Genomic DNA, 9,738 nt, shown 5'->3' on the forward strand with positions numbered 1-9,738 from the left:
TGTCCTGAGTGCCTTGTGGCCAGGCAGCGGCAGCGGCAGAGCCCTGGAACCACCCAGAGGAACTGTGCTAGATCTGGGGGGCGTAGAAGGGAGAACAGGCCCTTCTGGGACCCCAAGATCCCGTGTGGGGAGCACATCTGGGTTCCAAACCCACAAAAGGAAATGTGGCCAAGAAAGCAACCAATCTCCGACCCCGGCGGGGTTGGGCTGCACCCCCATACTGTGACTGTGCTGGCTGCAGTCCCCTGGCGATGGAGAACTCACAGCCCTGTGCCCCTCCAACCAGAGGTCCCTGGGCTGGGTAACTTAAATAATTAGCGAGATCTTCCTTCCCTTAGGGTCCTCCTCTGGCCTCTGGAGCTATGGGGTCTGCTGTTCTTTGGTATCAGGAATCCACATGTGAGACCCCATTTGTCTCTTAAGTCACTGTAGGATCTTGGGCCTCAGTTCTCCATCTGCCTAGCAAGGGAGAGTGGAGGAGGGCCAGTCCTTCCACTTCCCGCCTGCCCTGACATTTTATGACTCAGCGATACACTGACACCTGCCCCCTTCTGTCTCCTTGCTTTCTCTCCTCCAAGTTGCCCAGCTCCAGCACCTTCCCTGCCCCTCCCTTGACCTTCCACCTCTCCTGGGCTGACAAGAGCTGAGGGTGGTCAGAAGTCGGCCGGGCTTCCCACCTGACACAGAGGACTGCTCGAAGGAGATGCTGGTCACTAAGAGCAGGGCAGCAGCTATAACAAGCCAGCATTCTGGAAGCTCCTGGAAATCATATTGGAGAATGCTGGCCTGGCAAGGGGTGAGGGGAAGGGTCTAGGGTGGGGAACAGTGATTTCTGTAGCAGGGGAGCCAGGACAAGTGCTGTCCACGCTGGAATGCTTCGTTCTGAGCAAGAATGACTCATTACAGACAACCCCTGCTCCGTGCTTATTACCATGGGCTGCCCAAACCCCCACCTGCACAGGGAGGGCAGTGGGAGGGGACAGAAATGAATGGGCACAAGCTGTGGCATAAATTCTGGTGGAGGATGGAGGGAAATGACGCCAGAGCATCTAGCCAGGCTACAGTCACACCACCTCTGTCCCTGAGACAGGATTTCTGCAACACTGGAGAGGGATGGTACCCAGTCATCCATGTCTTCTGTGCCAGGCCCAACTTGTGTGTAATTGTATACATTATTATTATGATTATTTTTTTGAGACAGAGTCTCGCTGTCTCCCAGGCTGGAGTGCAGTGGTACGATCTCAGTTTACTGCAAGCTCCGCCTCCCAGTTTCAAACCATTTTCCTGCGTCAGCCTCCGGAGTATCTGGGACCACAGGCACCCGCCACCATGCCCGGCTAATATTTTTTGGTATTTTTAGGAGAGGTGGGGTTTCACCGTGTTAGCCAGGATGGTCTCGATCTCCTGACCTCATGTTCCGCTCACCTCAGCCTCCCAAAGTGCTGGGATTACAGGCGTGAGCCATCGCGCCCAGCCAATTGTATACATTATTAAGGGAGCTGGTGGCAAGGTGCTGGGGCTCAGTCTGTGACCAGCATCAGGGCTCAGTCTATGACCACATTCAGTGCTTTACCTAAGACCAGGACCAAGACTCATTCTGTGGCAGGATCAGGGCTTAGTGAGTGATTAGGATGATAGCTCAGTCTGCGACGAGATTCTGGGCTCAGCCTATAGCTCACATTAAGGATCCTCTCTGGGTGGGGCTCAGAGCCAGGGACATTGTGGAAAGTGTCTGAAGGCAAGGTGGGGTCAGCTGGGAGAGAGGGGAGAAGTGGAAGCATGAAGGTCAAGAGGTCCCTGGGCCTGAGGCCAGCGGTGTGAAAACAGGACAGGGAGTTAGGACTCCAGCTCTGCCACTCACTGGCTGTGTGACTTTGGATCCAGAGTTACTTCCCTTTTTGAGGTCTATGTTGTCTTGTTTGTAAAATGGGAATATTAGGCTGGGCCCGGCGACTCATGCCTGTAATCCCAGCACTTTGGGAGGCCGAGACAGGCAGATAATGAGGTCAAGAGATTGAGACCATCCTGGCCAACATGGTGAAACCCCTTGTCTACTAAAAATACAAAAATTAAAGACCGGACGCTGTGGCTCACGCCTGTAATCCCAGCACTTTGGGAGGCCGTGGCGGGTGGATCACAAGGTCAGGAGATCGAGACCATCCTGGCTAACACAGTGAAACCCCAACTCTATTAACAATACAAAAAATTAGCTGGGCGTGGTGGTGGGCGCCTGTAGTCCCAGCTACTCAGGAGGCTGAGGCAGGAGAATGGCGTGAACCCGGGAGGTGGAGCTTGCAGTGAGCTGAGATCGTGCCACTGCACTCCATCCTGGGCAACAGAGCGAGACTCCGTCTCAAACAAACAAACAAAAAATTAGCTGGGCATGGTGGCTCATGCCTGTAGTTCCAGCTACTTGGGAGGCTGAGGCAGGAGAATCACTTGAACCCAGGAAGTGGAGGTTGCAGTGAGCTGAGATCATGCCACTGCACTCCAGCCTGGCAACAGATTGAGACTCTGTCTCAAAAAAAAAAAAAAAAAAAAAAAAAGGAATATTAGGCACAGTGGCTTACAACACTAATCCAGCACTTTGGGAGGCCAAGGCAGGAGGACAGATTGAGCCCAGGAGATTTGAGACAAGCCTGGGCAACACAGTAAGACCCTGTCTCTATAAAAAATTTGAAAGTTAGCTGGGCATGGTGGGGTGAGCCTGTAGTCCCGGCTACTTGGGCAGGTGAGGTAAGAGGATCACCTGTGCCCAGTAATTCAAGATTGCAGTGAGCTACAATTGGGCTACTGAGCTCCATCCTGGGTGACACAGTGTGACCTTGTCTCTGAAAAATATAATAATAAAAATTTTAAAAGTGGGAATTTTTACTTCTGTCCTGCCTTTGAGATAGAGTCTTGCTCTGAGTCACCAATATGCAAGTTAATATTTCACAAAGCACCAAGAACCCTTGTCAATACCTGCCTCCCAAGATTATTGATAGGAGTGAAAATGCACTTCATGAGACAGCGAAAAAAATGGGGAGGGGTTATTTGCTCACTTTCCAAAGGAGAATTGCTTCAGACAGGAAAATCTCAAAGGGAAACAGCCTTATGGTTTCTCCTCACAGGTCTTCAGATCAGCTTTTATTCCCCAAAATAATGTGTACAGAGTATTTACAGTCAGAGAATGCCAAAGGATTACAACAAAAATAGCACGCTTTTTACCCCACGTCTGCCTGCTTGCCAAAAGCAACCATTTCAACTTACTCAGTTGTTTCTTCTGGTTTTTACTTCCTAAATAAAGCGTTGATTTCAATTCTGGTTATCTCCCAAGAGGTCCAATTTAGATGCTGTCTCTAGGGCTCCCTATTGTGACAGAGGAGGTTCACTTACACTCTTTCTCCTCTCCTTTCAATATCATACCACCACAACTCTTGGTTACATTCACAGTCACTAAAAAGTGTTTATGGCTGAACCAACTAATATACTATCTTTATTTATTTATTTATTTATTTATTTTGAGATGGAGTCTCACTCTGTTGCCCAGGCTGGAGTGCAGTGGCATGATCTCACTCCTCACTGCAAGCTCCGCCTCCTGGGTTCACGCCATTCTCCTGCCTCAGCCTCCCGAGTAGCTGGGACTACAGGTGCCTGCCACCACGCCCAGCTAAGTTTTTGTATTTTTAGTACAGACGGGGTTTCACTGTGTTAGCCAGGATGATCTCGATCTGCTGACCTCGTGATCTACCCTCCTTGGCCTCCCAAAGTGCTGGGATTACAGGCATGAGCCACCATGCCCAGCCACAACTAATATACTATCTTTTTCGATCTCCTTTCCCCCACAGAGTTAATCATTGTCTCATTTTTTTCACTTGCTTATTTTCTTTGACCTATGATTAGATCTTCTGCGAAAGCCCAGTAAGATGATCCTCAATACTCATTTTCACTATGAGTTCCAGTTCCTTAATTTTTTTTCCTTGCGACACCATTTCTGGAGCCCTCAGTTCTCCTGCCTCCATCTGAGCCTGAAGCTTTTCAGATCAGCAGCACAGTCGTCATCCTTAGGCTTTCCTTTGCCAACATTCTGCAATGTCATTTCTTCTCTTTCCTCTGGATCTCTGATTTTCCTGGGTTCCATTTCTTCTTTCTTGGTTTATGCCCTTCTAGTGTGGAGTGCATCCTCCAGCTCCTTCCTGAGGAAGTTTTCATGGAAGACAATTGTTTTAACTTTGCATGTCTGAAAATGTCTATATTCTACCCTCACACTGGATCGATACTTTGGCTGGGTATATAATGATTTTCCCTCAGCAACTTTAAGGCATTGTTTCATAAACTTCCAGTTTCTAATACTGCTGTTGAGAGGTCTGATGCTCATCTGGCTCAGATTCTCTCTCTCTCTCTCTCTTTTTTTTTTTTTTTGAGGTGGAGTCTTGCTCTCTTGCCCAGGCTGGAGTGCAGTGGCATGATCTCGGCTTACTGCAACCTCCACCTCCCAGGTTCAAGGGACTTTTGTGCCTCAGCCTCCCAAGGAGTTGGGACTAGCACCACCACACCCAGATAATTTTTGTATTTTTTTTTTCCCCCGAGACAGGGTCTCACTCTGTCGCCCAGGCTGGTGGGCAGTGGCACAATCACAGCTCACTGCAGCCTTGACTTCCCAGTCCCAAGCAATCCTCCCCTCTTGGCCCCCCAAATAGCTGGGACTACAAGTATATGCCACCACCCCCGCCTAATTTTTTAGTTTTTTTGTAGAGATGGGCCTCACCATGTTGTCCAGGCTGTTCTTGAACTCCTGGGCTCAACAATCCTCCCACCTTCGTCTCCCCAAATGCTGGGATAACAGGCATGAGTCACAGGGTCCTGCCAATCTTTAATTCCTTTAAACAAATGTTTTAGTTTTCAGAGCATATGTTTTGCCTTTCTTTAAAAAAAAAAAAAAATTATTCCTGGAAGATCTAGGTCTCCGTATCCAGCTAGGATGGCTGTGGTTCCGCCACTGCTGTTTGGGAGTTTGTGGAGCACCGTGAGAACGTCCAATATGGCTGTTACTTGTGGCTCTATGGTGAAGCTGCTCAAAATGTGCTACAATGTCCAACTGCACTCACACGATGTGCTCTATGGGTCAGGTAGTGGGCAGCAGTCAGTGACAGGTGTAACCTCCATGAATGAGAGCAACAGTTACTGGAGAATATAGGGTAAGATCACCACAGCCAGTGAGAGGGGAACCCCCATCAAGTGCTGCCAGCCCATTCAGCTGACACATGTCAACACTGGCTGAAACCTCCACACCTTTCTGAAAACCAGGAAGTGAGTACTTTTGGTGAGGAAGGTGAAGGTAGTCACCTGGATGACTGGACCATGCTCTGTAATGGGCCCCACTGGATGAGAGATGGTGAGGGTGGTTCAAACATTCTTCCACTGAGGAACCACTGTCTGTCACAGGAGAACAATATGGTGGACCCATCAGTGGGCAAAAAGAGATGCATGGCCTGGCCTAGCCAAGCCAGAACAACAGCTGGAAAGCCATGGAAGGCATCTTCATGAGGCCCAGTGAGTTGTTGAAGGCAGAAGACCACCATGCAGAGCTAGGAGTCTGGAGGCTCTGAGCCACTGTCACTATACAGTTTGTAGACATCTGTGCTGCTTCACCTTGGGATCCCTGCCACAAGTTCCCTGGGAGTGGCCTTGTTACTCCCTAGATGAAGACGTGCGATGGAAAACAGTGGCTGTGTTCACAAGCTCCAGCCCTGCACATTTGAATTGGTTGCTCTCCCAGACTTGGGTCAGTTCTTGGTGAGTAGAGGACTTGCTGGTGACAGGGTGGATGCTTTTTATTCACTGGTAAGACACACTGAGGGGACATCCCTTTTAGCTGGGAAACTTCTAGTCCTCAGGCTGGAGTGCGATGGTGCAACGTCTGCCTCCCAGGTTCAAGCAATTCTCCTTCCTCAGCCTCCCAAGTAGCTGGGATTACAGGCACCCACTACCACACCCAGCTGATTTTTGTATTTTTAGTAGAGACAGGATTTCACCATGTTGGCTAGGGCTGGTCTCTAACTCCTGAGCTCAAGTGATCCACCCTCCTCGGCCTCCCAAAGTGCTGGAATTACAGGTGTGAGCTGCCATGTCTGGCCTCCAAAATGATTTTTTTTTTTTTTAAAGAATTTTATTATTAGCCTCTGTGTTATATATTAGGTGTGCTATTTCATGATCTGCTTTATCCTTGAGTCCTAAGACTCTTTTGAGATGCTGGGAACCTTCAACGTGGGGCCTTTTAAGAGCTTTACTTGCATCCAAACCTTTCTCTTTCTACTTCCATTTCTCCTCAGGTACCTCATTTTTAACAGATTTCCGACTAATTATGGCCAAAGACTCTCAAAGAATATAACATAATAAACAGCCAATTTTATTCCTAAGTTGTTGGGGTGATCAGACCCAACACCAGGCCGTGGGGGCTACGAAGTCCGGCGGAATCAAAGGAATGAGAAAAGACAAGAGAGAAAGTGGGACCAAGGGGCCAACACTAGTATGGAGGCTGTGAAGGCCCCAAGCTCTGGGAGCCCACACTATTTATTGATGATCAAACAAAGAAACAGGTGGTAAGGATGTAGGGGTTGAAAGGAAGCAGTGTATCAAGTGAATGAGCTACAGCTGTGATGGTTTAGCATTTTCTTTGAAACATATGGCTACTTGGGATAATGGGAGTGCTACAAGCAAGGAGCCGGCAAATCTAGATACATTCCAAAGGCCAGGAGGGGTTTTAGACCCTGGACCCTGGACATGTTCCAAGCCCTGCCTCAGCTTCTCTCCTAACACTAAGTATTTTATTCTTTTTGATGCTATTGTATATATAATTATTTTCTTAATTTCATTTTCATATTGTTCGTTGCTAGCATAAAGAAATGTGGTTGACTTTTGTATATTGATATTATACTCCTCAAACTGATTGAATTCATTAGTTCTAGTAGTTGTTTTTAGTGGATTCCTTAGGATTTTCTCTTTCAAGATCATATGCTCTGCAAATAGAGATAGCTTTACTTCCTCTATCCAAATTTCAGTGGGATTTGAAATTAAATTTTAGTTGCCCTGGCTAACTGTTCTGGTTGAATCTCCAGTACAATGTTGAATAAAAGTGGTGAGAGTGGAAATCCTTCTCTGGCTCCTGATCTTAAGGGGAGGTATCAGTTTTTCACCATTAAGTATGAAGTTGGTGTTGGGTTTTTCATAGGTGAACCTTAACAGGTTGAGGAAGTTCCCTTCTACTCCTAGTTTGCTGAGTGTCTTTATCATAAAAGAGTGTTGAATTTTGTCAAATTCTGTTTCTGCATCATTGAAAGGATCTTGTGGTTTTCTTCCTTATTCTGCTAATATGGTGCATTGAATTGATTCATTTTCGTAAGTCCAGCCAACCTTGCATTCTTGGGAGAAATTCCACTTGGTCAATCTTATTCATATGTTGCTGGATTCAGTTAGATAGTATTTTGTTAAAGATTTCTATATCTATATTGACAAGGGATATTGGTCTGTAGAATTTTTGCTTCTATTTTTGTTATGATGTCTCTCTGATTTTGGTATCAGAATAATAACTGGCCTCATAGAATAAGTTGGGAAGTATTCTTTCCTCTTCTAATTTTTGGAAGACTTTATGGAGAATTGGAGTTCATTCTTCTTCAACTGTTTTAAAATTCACTAGTGAAATCATCCCTATTTTTTTCTTGTTTTTTGATCATATATATTGATCTTGCACACTGTGACCCTGCTACATTTGCTTATTAGTTCTATTAGTTCTTAAAGTGCATTCCACAGGGCCAGGTGTGGTGGCTCACACCTGTAATCCCAGCACTTTGGGAGGCTGAGGTGGGAGGATCACTTGAGCTCAGGAGTTCAAGACCAACCTGGGCAACATAGTGAGACCCTCATCTCTAGAAAAATTAAATAAAATATACTCCATAGAATTATCTACATACATGTCTTCTGCAGTTAAAGACATTTTTACTTATTATTTTCTAACCTACATGCCTTTGTTTTCTTTTCCTTCCCTGATTTCACTGGCTTGAAATTCCAGGGCAATGTTGAATAGGAGTGGGGAGAGAGAATGTTCTTGTCTTTTTCATTATCTTAGGAGAAAAACATTCAGTCTGCACCATTAAGTATTAAGTTAGCCATAGTTTTTTGGTAAATAGTCTATTGTGAAGTCTCCTTTTTTATTGCTGATTTTGGTAATTTGTGTATTCTTTGTTTTTTTCTTGGTCTCTATTAAAGCTTGTCAATTTTGTTGATCATTAACAACAACAACAACAGCAACAACAAAACTTTTGGGTCAGGCGCAGTGGCTCACGCATGTAGTCCCAGGACTTTGGGAAGCTGAGGCAGGCGGATCACAAGGTCAAGAGATTGAGACCATTCTGGCCAACATGGTGAAACCCCGTCTCTACTGAAAATACAAAAATTAGCTGGGCGTGGTGGCGGGTGCCTATAGTCCCAGCTACTCGAGAGGCTGAGACAGGAGAATCACTTGAACCTGGGAGATGGAGGTTGTAATGAGCCGAGATTGCGTCGCTGCACTCCAGCCTGGCAACAGAGTGAGACTTCATCTCAAAAACAAACAAAAACAAAAGACTGAGCGCCGTGGCTCACGCCTGTAATCCTAGCACTTTGGGAGGCTGAGGCGGGTGGATCACGAGATCAGGAGATCAAGACCATCCTGGCTAACATGGTGAAACCCCGTCTCTACTAAAAATAGAAAAAAAATTAGCCAGACGTGGTGGCAGGCGCCTGTAGTCCCAGCTAATCCAGAGGCTGAGGCAGGACGCGTGCCACTGCACTCCAGCTTGGGAGACAGAGTGAGACTCTGTCTCAAAAAAACACAGAACAAAAAAAACCAACTTTTGGTTTTATTAATTTTCTCTGTTGTTGTTTTTTTCTATTTCATTGATTTCTGCTCTAATCTTTGTTATTTCCTTCTTCTTACTTTGGGTTTGATTTCCTTTTCTTTTTTGAACTACTTGAGGTGGATGCTTAGATTATTGATATTTGATTTTTCTCCCATTGCAGCATAAGCATTTCAATTATTTAAATTATAAATTTCCTTCTAAGGCTGGGCACAGTCACTCACGTCTGTAATCCCAGCGCTTTGGGAGGCCGAGGCAGGCAAATCACCTGAGGTCAGGAGTTCAAGACTAGCCTGGTCAACATGGTGAAATCCCACCTCTACTAAAAATACAAAAATTACCCAGGAGTGATGGTGTGCACCTGTAATCCCAGCTACTCAAGGATGTGGCAGGAGAATTGCTTGAACTCGGGAGGCAGAGGTTGCAGTGAGCTGAGATCATGCCACTGCACTCTAGCCTGGGTGACAGAGCAGATCACTTGACTGGTCTTGAACTCCTGGCCTCAAGTGATCTGCCCACCTTGGTCTCCCAAAGTGTTTGGATTACAGGTGTGAGCCACCACACCTGGCACCCTGATGGGATTTTGACTGGTATTGCATTAACTCTATTGATTGCATTGGGAAGAGTTTGTCACATAACCATATTGATTTTTCTACTTTATAAACGTTTATGTAGATATTTTTTCGTTTCTCTCATCAGTTCTTGCTTTGTTTTCAGCATTCTCCTCTTACACATGTTTCGTTAGATTTATACAAAGTGTGAATCTGTTTCTTATGCAATTCTAAATGGTACTTTTCAAAATTTCCGATTTATTTGTTTATTGCTAATCTATAGGAATACAACTGATTTTTTTTTCTTCTAC

The 9,738-nt window shown here is 45.9% G+C and overlaps 1 pseudogene; it reads left to right on the forward strand.

Annotated features, from left to right (window-relative positions):
• The first annotated feature begins 4,963 nt into the window (after window positions 1-4,963).
• Window positions 4,964-5,591, forward strand: LOC102121172 (stromal cell-derived factor 2 pseudogene; annotated as a pseudogene).
• The last annotated feature ends 4,147 nt before the right edge of the window (window positions 5,592-9,738 follow it).

This window comes from Macaca fascicularis, chromosome 7, assembly GCF_037993035.2.
Source record: "Macaca fascicularis isolate 582-1 chromosome 7, T2T-MFA8v1.1".
NCBI lineage: Eukaryota > Metazoa > Chordata > Mammalia > Primates > Cercopithecidae > Macaca > Macaca fascicularis.